Below are 14,501 nucleotides of genomic sequence, written 5' to 3'. Positions count from 1 at the left end.
GCAGAAAAATCTCCGCACACGGGAACCAGGCCTTCCTCACAGCTTTACAGCGGCAGCCAGGAAGAAAATGTCACCCTCGCACGCCCATCCTGCCTGGGAGCCGCCGGGGGCTCAGGGCGGCTGGACTCCCCGCTTGGGCCTCTGGAGGTCACGTCACTGAGCATCAGCTTCCTCCGCGGTGACACGATCATGAGCTGCAAGGCCTGAGTGGTCGAGAGGATTAGGGACCTCCTCCCAGCAAGCAGGCACACAGTAGGTGCCTGGAAAAGGTGACGTTTCGATTTTCTATTGCTTCTGGAACCAGTTTCTGCCAACGTAGCAGCTCAAACGACACCGAGTGTCCGCATCCTGGAGGTCAGAAGTTGAGCACAGGTCTCACTGGGCTCAATCAAGGTGTCGGCAGGGCCGGGTTCCTTTCGGGGGCTCCAGGGGACCACCCCACTCCCTGCCTTTCTAGCTTGTAGCTGGGTGTTTTCCTGGGCTCCTGGCCCTTGCAGCGGTGTTCACAGCCAGGAAGTATCTTCCCGAGCCTTCTTCTCTTTCCCTGATCCCAGCTGGAAAGGTTCTGGAATTTTAGGACTCAGTGGTTACCTTGGGCCCATCTGGGCCACCCAGGACGACCTCCGTATCACAAGGTCCCAAACCCAGTGGCGTCTGCAAAGTCCCTTTTGCCGTGTGAGGTCACATACTCACGGGTTCCGGGAATTTGGGGCAAGGACGTCTGGCGGGGAGGGGGGGGGGTTGTTTTGCTGACCACAGGTGAGTGGAGCTGAATTCCATCGAGCGAGGGAAGCCGGGCCTGGGCTCGGGCAGTTCTTTTCGGAGGCAGAGGATTCCACTAACACCAGCTCATTCAAGAACCATCCTTCTGTTGTTTTTGACTCTCTCCAAAGAGGCTCTGTCTAGCCAAGGAGACTGGGTCAGGGCTGCCAAACCTTCGCTTCCAAATAAACCCTACTAGGAAATTTCCATGGGACCAGGCCCTTTTCTTCCCTCACAAACCTGCCTGAAATCCCAAGCCCAAGCCAGGCTTCTTGTGGAAAGGCCCTCGGACCCCATGCTCTCCAGAATGGGGCTTTTGTCTTGCTGTTGATTTTCTTTTGTTTGTTTTTCCGCGTCAAGCTACGTGGCATGCAGGCAAAGCGAACTTGGTTTAGGACATCATCATCAACTTGGAAAGGGTTTTCCAGCCCTCCTTGTCGAGAGGGCCTAAAGCATCCCCGCCTAGATTCTTTGGGGCTCCGCCCCATGGCCTTCAAGGAGTGCTCAGCCGTCTAGCAAGCCCGACACGTTCGCAGGGAGCGTGTCTTAGGCCAACACGCAGCCAGGCACACAAATCCCACCCGCCTAACGCCCTGCATCCCTTGACCTTGATTTACCAACAAAGTATTTACCAACGGGCTCGGTGTCGGCCGCTTCCGCGTGGATTAAATGCGTTTGTTTTGGATTTCAAACAGGTTGCGGGGACAGACATCATCCCGTGAGTTCGCCCCACGGTGCTGGTGTCCCCACTTTCCTGAGGAGGGTACGGGTGGGACAGGGGAGGGGACTGGGCCATGGCCACTCAGCTGCTAAGGGGCAGGGCTGGGGCTGGAGGCTGAGTCTCATCACTTTACATCGTACAGTGATAAGAAATCCACGTGGTTGGGGCGCCTGGGTGGCTCAGTCGGTTAAGCGTCCGACTTCGGCTCAGGTCATGATCTCACGGTCTGTGAGTTCGAGCCCCAGGTCGGGCTCTGTGCTGACGGCTCGGAGCCTGGAGCCTGTTTTGGCTTCTGTGTCTCCCTCTCTCTCTGCCCCTCCCCTGCTCATGCTCTGTCTCTCTCGGTCTCAAAAATAAATAAAACATTAACAAAAATTTTTTTTTCAAAGAAATCTATGTGGTTTTCGTTCCAGCTTCCGGGCATAAGAGCTCTCCTAAAACCCTAGTAACTTCTTCATACGGGCATCTTTGTTTATCCCTAAGGAGACTGCTTCAACCACACCTGAGCCTATGCTAATGAGGTGACCCTTGTGGCCCCTGAGGAACCAGCTGGGTAATGAGAAGGTTGGAATTTGCAGCCCTACCCCCAAGCTCCAGGCAAGGGAGAGGGGATGGAAAGTGAGTCAGTCACCAGCGGCCGGTGACTACTCCCGTCATGCCTTCCTAACGGAACCTGTATAAACACTCTGAATGCAGGGGTTTGGAGAGCCTCCGGCTTGGAGGGTGGCACCCCCCAATCTCCATGGGACAGCTCGTCCTTCTGGACCTCGCCCTGTGCACCCCTTCACCTGGCTGTTCATTTGCGTCCTTTATAATAAACCAGTAAATGGAAGTAACATTTCCCTGTGAGCTGACCCAGCAGATTCTCAAACCTGAGGAGGAGGGGGTGGGGGGAACCCTCAAAGTGCAGCCAAGTCGGACAGAAGTGTGGGGGACCTGGGGACCCCCTGCTTGTGACTGGCATCCGAAGTGGGGCAGTCTTGGGGGTCTGAGCCTTACACTATGGGGTCTCCAGGTAGCGTCAGGATCGAATTAAGTTTAGGACACCCAGCCGGTGTCCACGGTGAACTGGAAAACCCATTCATTTGGTGTCGGAAGTGTTATAAGTAAAAAAAACAGATCTGTATTCCTTCGTGCATTTGCTCACTCAGCGTTTGTAAGTCCATCAAGTCAACTTTGTGCTGCTGATAAAGTGATGGACCAGAAAGGAACATTCCCTGTGCTCCGCAGCCACGGCCCCCAGGGACCCTGCCTCCCAGGATCGCTGTGTCACAGCAGGCATTCTGGGTCAGTTGGTATGGGGTGGGGCCATCCCTCGGGTAATTCTTTAAATTCCTTTTTAATTTAGGTATGTGGCAGGCTGAATAATGGTCCCCAAAGATACCAGGTCCTAATCCCTGGAACCTACACACACATTAGCTTCCATGGCAAAGAGTTTCCAGATACGACTAAGGATCTTGAGATGCGTCAACGATCCCGGATCATTAGGTGGGCCTGAGAGCGATCACTTGTGTCCCTGTAGGGAGGCAGAGGGAGATGCCACCACAGAAGCAGAGATGGGAGGGATGTGGCCACAAGCCGAGGACAGCTGTCAGCCACCAGAAGCCGGAAGAAATGAGGAAGGATCGTCCCCGAGAGCCTTCGGAGAGAGCATGGCCTTGACACCTTGATTTCACAGTTCCGGCTTCCAGAACTGAGAGAGAATCAATGCAGTTCTCTCACACCCCCAGGTTGATCGTATTTTCCTACAGCGATCACAGCAAACCAACACAAGGAAGGGCTTACATTCGGCGAGAGGCGCAAATCATCAGCGCACGACCCGGGCACACGTACCCACACGTCACTCTGTAGGCCACCACGGAACATTCCCAGCATCCCCGGAACGCACCCTGGACATAACTCGCTCTCCCCACCGCTGCCCGAACAGATTAGTTCTGCCTGTTGTAGAGCCTCATATACACGGGATCATACGGCGTGGGCTCTGATAGGAGGCTGCTTTCTCTCCGCTCACCATCAGTGAGATTTCCGCAGGTCGTTGGTTTTTTTCCTTCTCTATGGATATCATTCCACCGTACGAAGAGATCATAATTGGTTCATCTATTCTGTTGAGGGGCCCTGGCGTTGCTCCCAGTTACCAGCCATTACCCACGAAGCTGGTAGGAACCCGAGCCTGTGGTCTTTTGCGGACGTACGCGTTCATTTATTTCAGACCCACACCTGGGTCCGGGCTGGTGCGGTTCTGTAGCCTCCCAGGTGACCCAAATGCGTCATCAGGTGTGAGAACCGGTGCTCTAGACTGGCGGTCCCCAACTGGGGCTGCCTTTCCCCCCCAGGGGACCCTTGGCAAGGTCTGGAGACGTTTGGGTTGTCGCAGCTCAGACGGGGGGGGGGGGACGCTAACGGATTCTAGCGGACAGAGGTCAGGGAGGCCGCTAAGCATCCTACTGCACGGAAGGCAGCACCTGCCCCCGCCGCACACACGCGCACCGCCAGGAATTATCCGGCCCCGGTGGCCAGGAGGCCTGAGAAACCCTCCTGCAGACCGATGTCACGACCACGCGCATGAGTAACCCACCTGCACGAAAGCTGAAGCACAGAGAACCCAGTTCCTGCGGAGAGGCGGGCCGGGCCGGCAGCGGTGAGGGGCGGAGCCGCGGGCAGATCTTTCTCGAATTTGTGGAGATCTTTCTCGAGTGGCCTCCTCCGCCGTGGGCCTTGAGCCGTGGCTCTGAGGCGACTCCCTGCGGCACGGGGGCGCTGGGTGCATTTCTGACACCGCTCCCCCGTTCTGCAGTTTCTTCCCGGGTCTGTTGGTTCCAGAGACACGGAAAGCCCCCCCCCCGGGGGGGGGCGGGACGCACGTCTTCTCAGGCGCTGCTGCCGAGGTTTGCTGAGCGAGGGGAAGAGTGGGCTTCCCAGGCTGCGCTGTTCCAGGCGCAATTCCAGGCAGCGTGGCGCAGGGGGCGCTGCGGTGAGGTTGGCGTGTTCACCCAGCGGATCCCAGCGACCTCCGTCCGCCGGGGGATGCCTAACGGTGTCGCGCAGGCAATCTCGGGGCCTCCGTGTGCGGGGGCGATCGGCTGGCTGTTCACCACCCCCTTTCCTCTTCCTCCTTCCACCTCTCCCAGCATCCCTTGCAGTCAGGTGCGCCCATGTGACTGAGTGCAGGTGGAAGCCGAGCTGCTCGTAAAAGCCTCCCACACCTGCCCCTCCTGGCTCTGGCCCTACCTGCCAGCTGGGAGCAGAGGGCGGCTGGTGGGTGGCGCAGCCACAGACAGGAACAGCCTGGTCCCTAAGTCCCCTGTTGGAAAAGCCACCCACCCTATGCCTGCTTGGTGCTACTGAGCGGAAAACAAACTCCGGGTGTGAGAAGCCACTGAAATGTGGAGGCCAGCTTGTTATAGCAGCTAGCGTGTCCTTAACTGGCACCCCAGGCTGCCCCAAACTGGGGATCGGGTTGGTGCTCCAGTCTTCCCCAAACTGGGGATCTGATTAGCACCCCAGGCTGCCCCAAACTGGGGATCGGGTTGGTGCCCCAGGCTGCCCCAAACTGGGGATCTGATTAGCGCCCCAGGCTGCCCCAAACTGGGGATCGGGTTGGCGCCCCAAGCTTCCCCAAACTGGGGATCGGGTTGGCGCTCCAGGCTGCCCCAAACTGGGGATTGGGTTTCAAGTCCACTCCAGTAAGAAGTGATTCCTCCCCCAACAAGGGCCTGCAAGCAGAACGAGGATGAGGTGCTGAGGCACCACCGAGCGGCGTGTGACCCGGGAGAGGGCAAAGGCTGGGGCGGCAGCGGGCGTCTCCCGGCCCTCGGAGAGGGTTGTCGAAATCCCCGGACGGGCGTTCAGAGGTGCAAACACGAGTGAACCATTCTTTGCTGCAGTTCTGGCCAGCTGTAATACGTGCACATAATCACGTTAATTTACACGTAATTGAAGTCACAGTGGCTCTTGGGAAGCACACTTTCTACTCTGACCTGTCATGAAATCCGCGCAAACTGAACTCAGCCTCTCACGGCAGGGCTCTGGCGCCCTTAGCGCCCCACTGGTGTCCTGTCACTTGTGTTTCGTTGTCTGAGCCGTGGGACTCTGCACCCCGATACTACTTGGATCCCTCCCCGGCTTGGCTGTCCTGTGACCCTCCAGCAGGGTCACCGTGCGCCTCTCCCGCCGCGAACGCGCCCACCTGCCCCCTGGGCCACATTCCGCTCTCCCCACTGGGGCCCCCAGAACTTCTCGAACCCAACACGCCGCCCACAAGCTGTGGGAAGCAGGCCCTTCTGTCAGGCTCCTTCCCGGTCCCCACCAACGGCCTCCATCCCGTGTCACAGGGTCCCCAGTGCCTGTGTTTCCCGGGTTCCCAGAGTGAGGCCAGCGTGGGCACTGGAGAAGCGGGGTGCCCCTCCTCCCTCGCGGCTACCTCTCTGGTGGCCGAGGGTCTCCTCCGTGGCTCCTGCTCCCTCCCAGACCCCGGCACGCCTGTCCTCCCAGACCTGGAGGTCACGTCCGGCACAGCTGAGCTCTGGTCACAGCACAGCCCTCCGTGGCCCGCACGACCAGCTCCCCGAGTTCGGTTTGCTCTGTGGAAGTGCTCGGAGGAGCGTGTTTCCCAGCCTGGACCCCGATTGCCACGCGGGCCTCCACCCCTCCCACCTGCCTCTCTTGATCCCCGCCCCCCCCAGCACTTCCTTCCTGCCTGGGATGCACCCGCCCTGCAGCCGCCCCTCCGATTCACGCGGAGGCCAGTCTTCCCCAGGGTGGCACTTTACGGGAGAACACCGGGGTCTAGGAGCTCCAGAAGCGTCGTCACGTGCATTCGGACACCCGACTTTCAAGACCACTGGCTAAGGACTTGAGAAAACCGCAGGAAGTTACTTTGAAGCTCAGAGCTGAGCCCGTAGCCCTTTGTGTCTGGTCTCCTGCCCGGGCCCAAGCCGCATTTCATGGCTGGTTGTGACAGCAGAAGGCGTGCTGATGGGGGGGCCCCCCAAAAGAAAATCTCTGACCCGCTTTATACCATTCCTCCCCCCCGGAGAAGTAAAGCCAGCAGCCAGCAAGCGACAGAGCGTGTCCACGGGAGCAAATTTGCTGCAGAAACAGGTGATATGTTTGCCCCAGCGTGCCTGGTCTCTCCGGAAGGACAGAAGTTGCTGCTAACCGGGACGGAAACGGGGTGTGGGTGACAGGAACGCGGGGTTCCTGACCATCCCTCTGGCGTGTTATACTGGGCAAGGGCGTTACTTTCTGCAAATGGGGGCGGAAAAACATCGCATCCCTCTTTCCAAAAAGTCTGGTTGGCTCGATTCATCCTGTCTGAAACACAGGGAAAAAATGAAAAAAACAGCTGCTGAGAGTCTCCAGCTCGGGGCCGTGCTCTGCAGAGGTTCCCTGAGCCAGACTGAGCCCTGGCCTGCCGTTCGTGATAAGCATCTGCGGGCTCAGGCGGAGACGGGTCCCAAGCACACAAGGGAGGGTGTGGGTGCGGCCCCCAGATCTCCCGTCTTCTGGCTGCTGGGGGCTTATCTGCCTCCGGTAATGCGGAGGATTAGACTCGCCGTCGTCCGTCCCTCCTCACTGGCTGGCTGAGCACTCGCACAGACTCATCTGAGGTCTGAGATCAAAGGTCGCAGATGACTAAAGGGACGGTGATCAGGATCCCTCTCTTCCCCGTCTGAAGTCAGACCCAGACCGGGCCCCTCTGGAGGAAACCCGGGCCAGGCCGACCTCCCATTGCCTGTATCTGCTGCAGGCAGCGGTCGGGTCCTTCTGGCGTGTCCTGGAGAGCCTGGCTTGGTGGCATGCCTTGGGAGGCTGGCCCCTGTGAGCTGTGTCCACCAGCATCAACAGGGCGGGCGTCCCAGAAGGACTGTGTCTCCGGACTCTGCAAGGAAGGCTTAGAACTCCGGACGCGGTTCCTACAGCCTGGGGCCGCCCAGGAGCATCGAAGACGCCATTCCTCAGGCCGCCACCAGAGGGCACTGTCCAATGCCACATCACCACTCCCCGTCTGAAACCTTCCGGGGCTCCCCGCCGCCCTTAGGAGAAAGCCCCGATTCGTAAATCCGGCTTACCGGGCCATGCCCGATATAGCCACTGCCCCTCCTGGATTCTTGTCACCTTCGCGCTCTGCTCCAGCAATAACGGCTGTCTCGCAGTTCCCGCAAAAGATGACATTTCCTGCGGCCGCGGGGCTTCTGTCACCCCCACCCCCGCCCGCCCACTTGTCAGAAGGCTACTCCGCTCCTCATTCGCTCGCCCACTGGGCTCCCAGGCATCCTGTACGTTTGCCCTCCGACAGCAGGCCGTGCAAACGCCCCGATGAGCTTGCGTGGGTGGCCCTGAGTGGCAGCGCCGGGACCCTGACTTCCTCGGCGGCACCTGCACGTGCAATTCAGTCGCAGATTCTGTGTTCCCAGCTAGACCCCCAGCGCACCTCGTCCTCGTCCCCGGACGCCCCAGGCCCCTACGAGGCCCGTGCAGCTTTGCGCACTGCTAGAAGGCTGCCTGCAGGGGGCGCTGGTGCCAGCCGCCAAACGCTTCTGGAGGCGGGTCTCCGGGGCGCCTACCCGGTCGGACCACCGGGGTTCAGGGGGTGCGTGTTACGAGCCCCAACACAGCCCGTCCTGATGCATCCACCGCCTCTGGCAGCCGTTAATTAGCTAGTAACTGATAAATAGATAGATTTATATCAGGACATCATTTTTCTATGAGCTGCACAAAGTAATGGCTGGATGTGTATTTAATACAATAATTAAGTTGATGGTTCAGAGAAGGGCCATCCTTCCTCCCTCTTGTACTCACGAGACACATTTTCCCATTCGGCCTGAAATTTCACAGTGAGAGTGTCATTTCTTGGGCGTAGGGGACACGGGGGCCTGGCAGGGGGTGTGCGGCTTGGTGGCCCTGGGGTGGCATTTGAATCTCTTTGTGTGGGGGTCGCCCTGGTCCTTTCCTGCCAGCCCCCTGTGCTGGCTTCAGCCCCACCTTCTTCGTGGGGTTGGGATGCTGGGAAGCCAGGCTGGGAAGGCCCTCCCCTGGCAGTGAGGCTAGCCTTGCTGCTGCCTGAATCGGGGAGGGGAAGGGGGAGACCCATCGAGAAAAATTCAGCAGAAACAAATGTCTCAAAACAGTAGCTGGCCACACGTGAATCGTCACACTGGGTCAGAGCCGTGAATCAATTGTTCTGGGCTGTCTCTCCCCCCAGTCCGTGCCTCCACCGGACAAGCTGGCAAACAGAACCGTGGCCGTGGCAGACATCACAGATGGATCACAGCTCTCCAGGCAGGCATCACCAATCAATCTGGGTGAGCGAGAGAATATCTGTTGGCCGCCTCTGGCCATCCTGTCGGACCTGATGTGTGTGGCACCGTGCTTGGCATGGGCATTAGGAGCTTGGTAAATACTTGTTCAGCGAATGCAGGATGACGCTGCGTGTTCCCAAGACGTAACCTCTGCTGACCGAGGCCACCGCTGCACTCCTGTGGCTGTGTAGTCTGGGCACTGAACAAATACACCTGGCCGGGGCATCGGGGGCTGAAACCCAGCTGTGAGCTAGCAGTGGCCCTGGCCGTGGTGCACGGCCCGGCGATCCCTTCCGACGTTCTGGGCCTTACCTGGCCCTGGGAGGCGGGGCCCAGAAACCCAAAGCCGTCGGCTTCAGACAGCAGCCTCTGTTCCAGAAAACGGAAGCTGGGCGCAGAGGAGAGTCGTCGGGCCTGAGCAGGTCCCATCCACGGGGCCCTGGAGCCCCACGGTGGCTCTGGAATGGTGAGGAGAGTGGCATGGGCGGGCTGACTGCCCAGCGCTCACCCCGCCGGGTGGCCGATGGCGAACCTGACCATCAGGGCAGGAAACGGAACCCACCTGGTTCCACGTCAACACCAGAAATCTCGTCCCCGAACCACGAGAAGCACGTGATCACAGCTAGGCTTCTCCAGGCTGATTTCCCCTCACCCTCTTCACTCACGGCCGAAGACGTTCAAATGGGGAGGCGAGCCCCCCTCATTCACTTCATTCAAACGCCTGTTCCCCTTTTCGAAGTACGAGGAAGTCCCAGTTCACCAGTTCAGACCCAATGCAGCGGTTTCTGTCTCTTTCAAACCTGACCCTTCATCTCCCATAGTTCCACGCTGCCTTCTCACTGGCCCGGGGCCAGCCGGGTTTGCTTCCACAGCCCTGCAGGTGCGAGGCCTTGCGCAAAGCCAGCTCCAGCCGGGAGGACCAGGCCCTCCGCTTCCCTCCCCTTGGGAACGAGAGGCCACATCTCCTCCAACCTGAGAGGCACAGTCCACACTCTTGACATCTCTGAGTTGGTTTACACGTCGTACATCACTGTCCCACAGGTGGTGGTCGTGACGCAGGTGTCGTGGGCTGGGCTGTGTGACCACCGTGTGTCCTGAACTCCCCCCACCCCACCCCCCATTCAGCATCTCTGCAGGCAGGGGCGCATCTCGTATGCAGGGGTCTCTCGTTGTTGCTCCATGTCATGATTGCGAAGTGGGCTTGAAGCTTTAGTCCTGACATGTGGACTCTCCTAAGAAGGGCGGCCGTCACCACGCCCTTGGTGGCGCAGAGAACGGGGACCGCGATCAGTCTGAGTGCAGAGGTGACGTGGAAGAGCCAGCGTCTGAAAGTGAAGACGTTTAGGGTCTTCCTCAACTCGTCGGTTTCTGCGGCGTTAGGCGTGCCCAAGAGTGTTATGTCTACGCAGAGATGAGTCAACAACAGCTCTTTTGCTAAGTGTCCCATGAAAGCTGCATGATAAATGTCCGCTAAAACTGGAACAGTACAGAGAGGACAACACGGCCCCTGTTCAGCGATGACACACAGATTCACAAAGCGTTCCAGAGTTTTAAACAATCCACAAAGCTAAAAGACAGTCTCCGGAACGGGAGAAGATATTTGCAAATGACATATCTGACAAAGGCTTAGTGTCCCAAATCTATAAAGAACTGATACAACTCAACACTCAAAAAAGCAAATAACCCAATTAAAAAATGGGCAGAGGGTTTCAAGAGACAAAGCAGATGAACATAAGGGAAGGGAAACAAAAATAATATAAAAAGAGGGAGGGGGATGAAACAGAAGGGACTCATAAATATGGAGAACACATTGAGGGTTCCTGGAGGGGTGGTGGGAGGGGGGATGGGCTAAGTGGGGAAGGGGCACTAAGGAATCTACTCCTGAAATCATTGTTGCACCATAGGCTAACTAATCTGGGTGTAAATTGAAAACATTTTTAAAATAAAAAATTTTAAAAAATGTACGTCAAAAAAAAAAAAAAAATGGGCAGAAGGCATGAACAGGCATTTCTCCAAAGAAGACACCCAGGTGGTCAACAGACACATGGAAAGATGCTCAACATCGCTCATCCTCAGGGAAAGGCAACTCAAAACCACAGTGAGATCTCACCTCACACCTGTCAGAATGGCTAAAATCAACAACAACAACAACAACAACAACAGGAAACGTCAGGCGTGGGCGAGGATGTGGAGACAAAGACCCCTCGTGCACTCTTGGTGGGAATGCAAACTCGTGCAGCCACCCTGGGAAACAGTATGGAGGGTCTTCAAAAAAGTTAAAAATAGAACTACCCTGCAATTCAGTAATTGCACTATTGGGTATTTACACCCAAAATACAAAAACACTAATTCAAAGGGATATGTGAACCCCTATATTTATATCAGCGTTATGGAAGCAGCCCAGGTGTCCATGGGCAGATAGATGAATGGATAAGGAAGATGTGGCATATATACGATGGAATATTATTCAGCCATAAAAAAGAATGAACTCTTGCCATTGGCAACGACACGGACAGAGCTACAGAGGATAATGCTAAGCGAAACGAGTAAGAGGAAGGCAAGTATCATATGATTTCACTCGTAGGTAGAATTTAAGAAACAAAGAAACAAACCAAGAAACAGACTCTCTTTTTTTAATGTCTATTTTTGAGAGAGACAGAGCGAGTGGGGGAGGGGCAGAGAGAGAGAGGGAGACACAGCATCCAAAACGGGCTCCGGGCTCTGAGCTGTCAGGACGGAGCCCGACGCGGGGCTCGAAGTCACGAACCGTGAGATCCTGACCTGAGCCGAAGGCGGACGCTTAACTGACTGAGCCCCCCAGGCGCTCCCTGGGCTCAGAAGATTCTCGAAGCAGCCCCAGGCCTCCTTCTGCTAGTGAAAAGCAGAGCGGGATGGGGAACAGCGCTGGGCTCCCCGTCCCTGCTCTGCATTTCCGTTCCTGCTCTCTCTGGTCCCATCGACTGCCCACCCCTGGCTCCTCCCAGGTGGGGGGCAGTCGCGGGAGCTGCACTCTCTACCACACTGTGTTGGCCTGGCGGGTACTTGGGCAAAACCTCACCGGCTCACCCCTAGCGCTCGGACACCCACACAGCTTTCAGGGTGGAGGCTGCTGGGAGCAGGGCTCGTCCCAAAGCAGTTTTTCCGGGGTGACCACGCGGGGACACAGTCCACCCAGGTCACGGCTCACCTTGTTTGAGCCTCCTGGGGGCCTGGCCGGCCGGCTACGCACGACGAGTGTGACCCATCACCTGCTCCTCCCATAGAAACGTATCGAACACACGCACGCACACACACACACACACACACGCACGCACGTGCGTGGACACTCCTAGCCCCTAGAATGGTGCTCGGCACATAGTCGGTACACAGTAAGTATCAATTTAGTGAACGAGTAAGTCATGAAATGAGTCCTCGTGGGTGGGAGGGCCCATCCACAGGGTTAAAGCAGCCACAGTCCTTTCTGGCCAAGACGAGACAGAACCCAGATAAGATCGAGACAGAGCCCCAGCCTCTGGCTGGGACCGTCCACTAAGCCCGGCTCTGCGGGTCCCACTCCGGATCTGCCCAGCAGCCTGGACGCGCACTCTGCCTCTAGCGGGTGAGAGGAGAACGGGGGGCTGCCTGCAGGAAGGGGCTCACAGATGGCAGGTGGGCCGCGGGCAGCCCAAACTGGCTGGAGCGGGGGATCTTCTGAATGCTCCAGGGGGATGAAAAGCCAGAGCTGGCCCGGCCCGGGCCACAGCTGAGTAAGCCGCAGGCAGGAAGTGTGCAATGAGCCTCTTCGGGCTGGACAATGTCTTTTTAAGTGGAAATGTCAATCGCCTTTGAGAAGACTCCATCCTGGGGAGAGGCCAGGTCTCTCCCTGGCCAACGGCCTCGGGCCGAGCGTGGGCTGACGCAAATCGGAGACCAGCTCCTACGTGGCACTTGGAAGCTGGGGGGACTTGAGGGGTCCCCAAGCGGGGCTGCGGAAGCTTTGGCCTAGGAGGAGGGGAGAGTGCTGATTATTCCCTTCCCTCCGTTCCTTTCTTCTTTCCTTTCCCTCCCCCTCTTCCTGTTTTTTTGATGTTGCCAGATATTTATTAAATGCCTACTATGTCCCAGATACTCTGCTAGGCACTGGGGATTTGGGAGGGACTGAAGAGAACAAAAAAATCCTGCCTTTGTGGAGGTTACATTTTAGCGGGAGAGAGGGACGATAAAACAAATAAATGAAAATAAGCTTCCGAAAGCGCTCTGGGGAACAAATAAATAGGGGAGGGACGCGCAGTGTGGTGGGGGGCAGGGGGGCGGCTGCAGAACTCTCAGCTGGAGCAGCCCAGGAAGGAAGGTCTCACAGAGGGTGCTGAGGAAGTAAGATCACCGGGGAAGGGCATTCCAGGGAGCGGGCACAGCAGGTGCAAAGGTCCTGGGGCGCCGGTGTGCCCGACATGTCTGAGGAACTACAAGAAGGCTCAACTCACCCCGTTCCTTCTCTGGACTGTTGCAGAAACTTCCCCTTGTCCCACCGCTTCTGGGTTCTACATCTCTGACCCAAGGACGAGCCATGAGTGTCCACTTCCCGTGTGACGCTGCTCTCCGTTCTGGGCACTTGGGTGGGGAAACAGACGGGTCTGCCCTCTCAGTGGTTACAGTCCAGTCCAGATACCGAAACCCGGCAGCTCCAGGTCTGGGTGGATGTACATGTACGCGTCTTCTCCGACATAAAAGACGTCTTCTCCGTCTTTTACCCACGCATCCGTGTGACAGAAGCAGCCCAAACGTCCCCCCAAAAGAAAGGGCGCAAATGCACAGCACCGACTGGGACACAGCCTGAAGGAAGGACACCCTGCCCGAGACCACGAATCCGTCGAATCCGATGCTCCAACTCGCAGGGGCGGAGGGAGTAGTCCAAGGGCGCGTGGGCTCCGTTCTGTAAGATGACCAAGTCCCACAGACCTGCGGCACAGCACAAAGCCCACATGCCATGCCGTGTGCCCAACAGCGTGCTGGGAGGGTGGGTCCCTCGCTAAGTGTGCTCGCTCTGAATGAATGAATGAATGAATGAAACCTTCGAGGCGATGGGCAGCCTGCGGCACGGATCGTGGCGACGGGTTCGCGGAGGTGTCTTCATCTCCAAACCCATCAAGGGGCACACGCTAAACACGGGTAGCTCTCTGAACGTCGCTCCTACGTCGATGAAGCGGTTTAAAAATCCTTGGGTGTACAGGTCTCGAGAACAAGGACGTTGTCTTGCTTGACCACGGTGTGCAGATCGAAGGCAGGAAATTTGCACGCATACCATTCTGGTATCCAATCCATTTCACTTCTGGTCCGGGTTCAAATCGCCCCAGCTGTCCTAACTATGTCCTCTGTAGCTGTGTTTTCTTTTTCTAAACCACATCACCGCCCAGGGACCCCACACTGCGTTTACCTGCCATGTCTCCTGGGTCTCCTTTGCGCAGGAAGGGGGCACGTGGCCTTTTTTTGGTCTTCCGTGGCCTCAGTTTTCAAGTCTACAGGCCAGCTGTTTGGCACAATGTCCCTCGCTTGGGGTCTGCCTCAAAATCAGACCTAGGTTCTCGCGTTCGGGGCAGGAATACCACGGAAGTGATGTTATGTCCCTCTGACCACATCCTCTCCAGAGACGTGACGCTGGTTTGGTCTAATATTGATGACGTTAGTGTTTTTTAAAACATAAATTGGGGGCGCCTGGGTGGCTCAGTCGGTTGAGAGTC

Source organism: Leopardus geoffroyi, chromosome E2 (genome assembly GCF_018350155.1).
Source record: "Leopardus geoffroyi isolate Oge1 chromosome E2, O.geoffroyi_Oge1_pat1.0, whole genome shotgun sequence".
Taxonomy (NCBI): Eukaryota; Metazoa; Chordata; class Mammalia; order Carnivora; family Felidae; genus Leopardus; species Leopardus geoffroyi.
The sequence above is the reverse complement of the archived record's forward strand: the minus strand, read 5'-3'. Positions refer to the sequence as shown.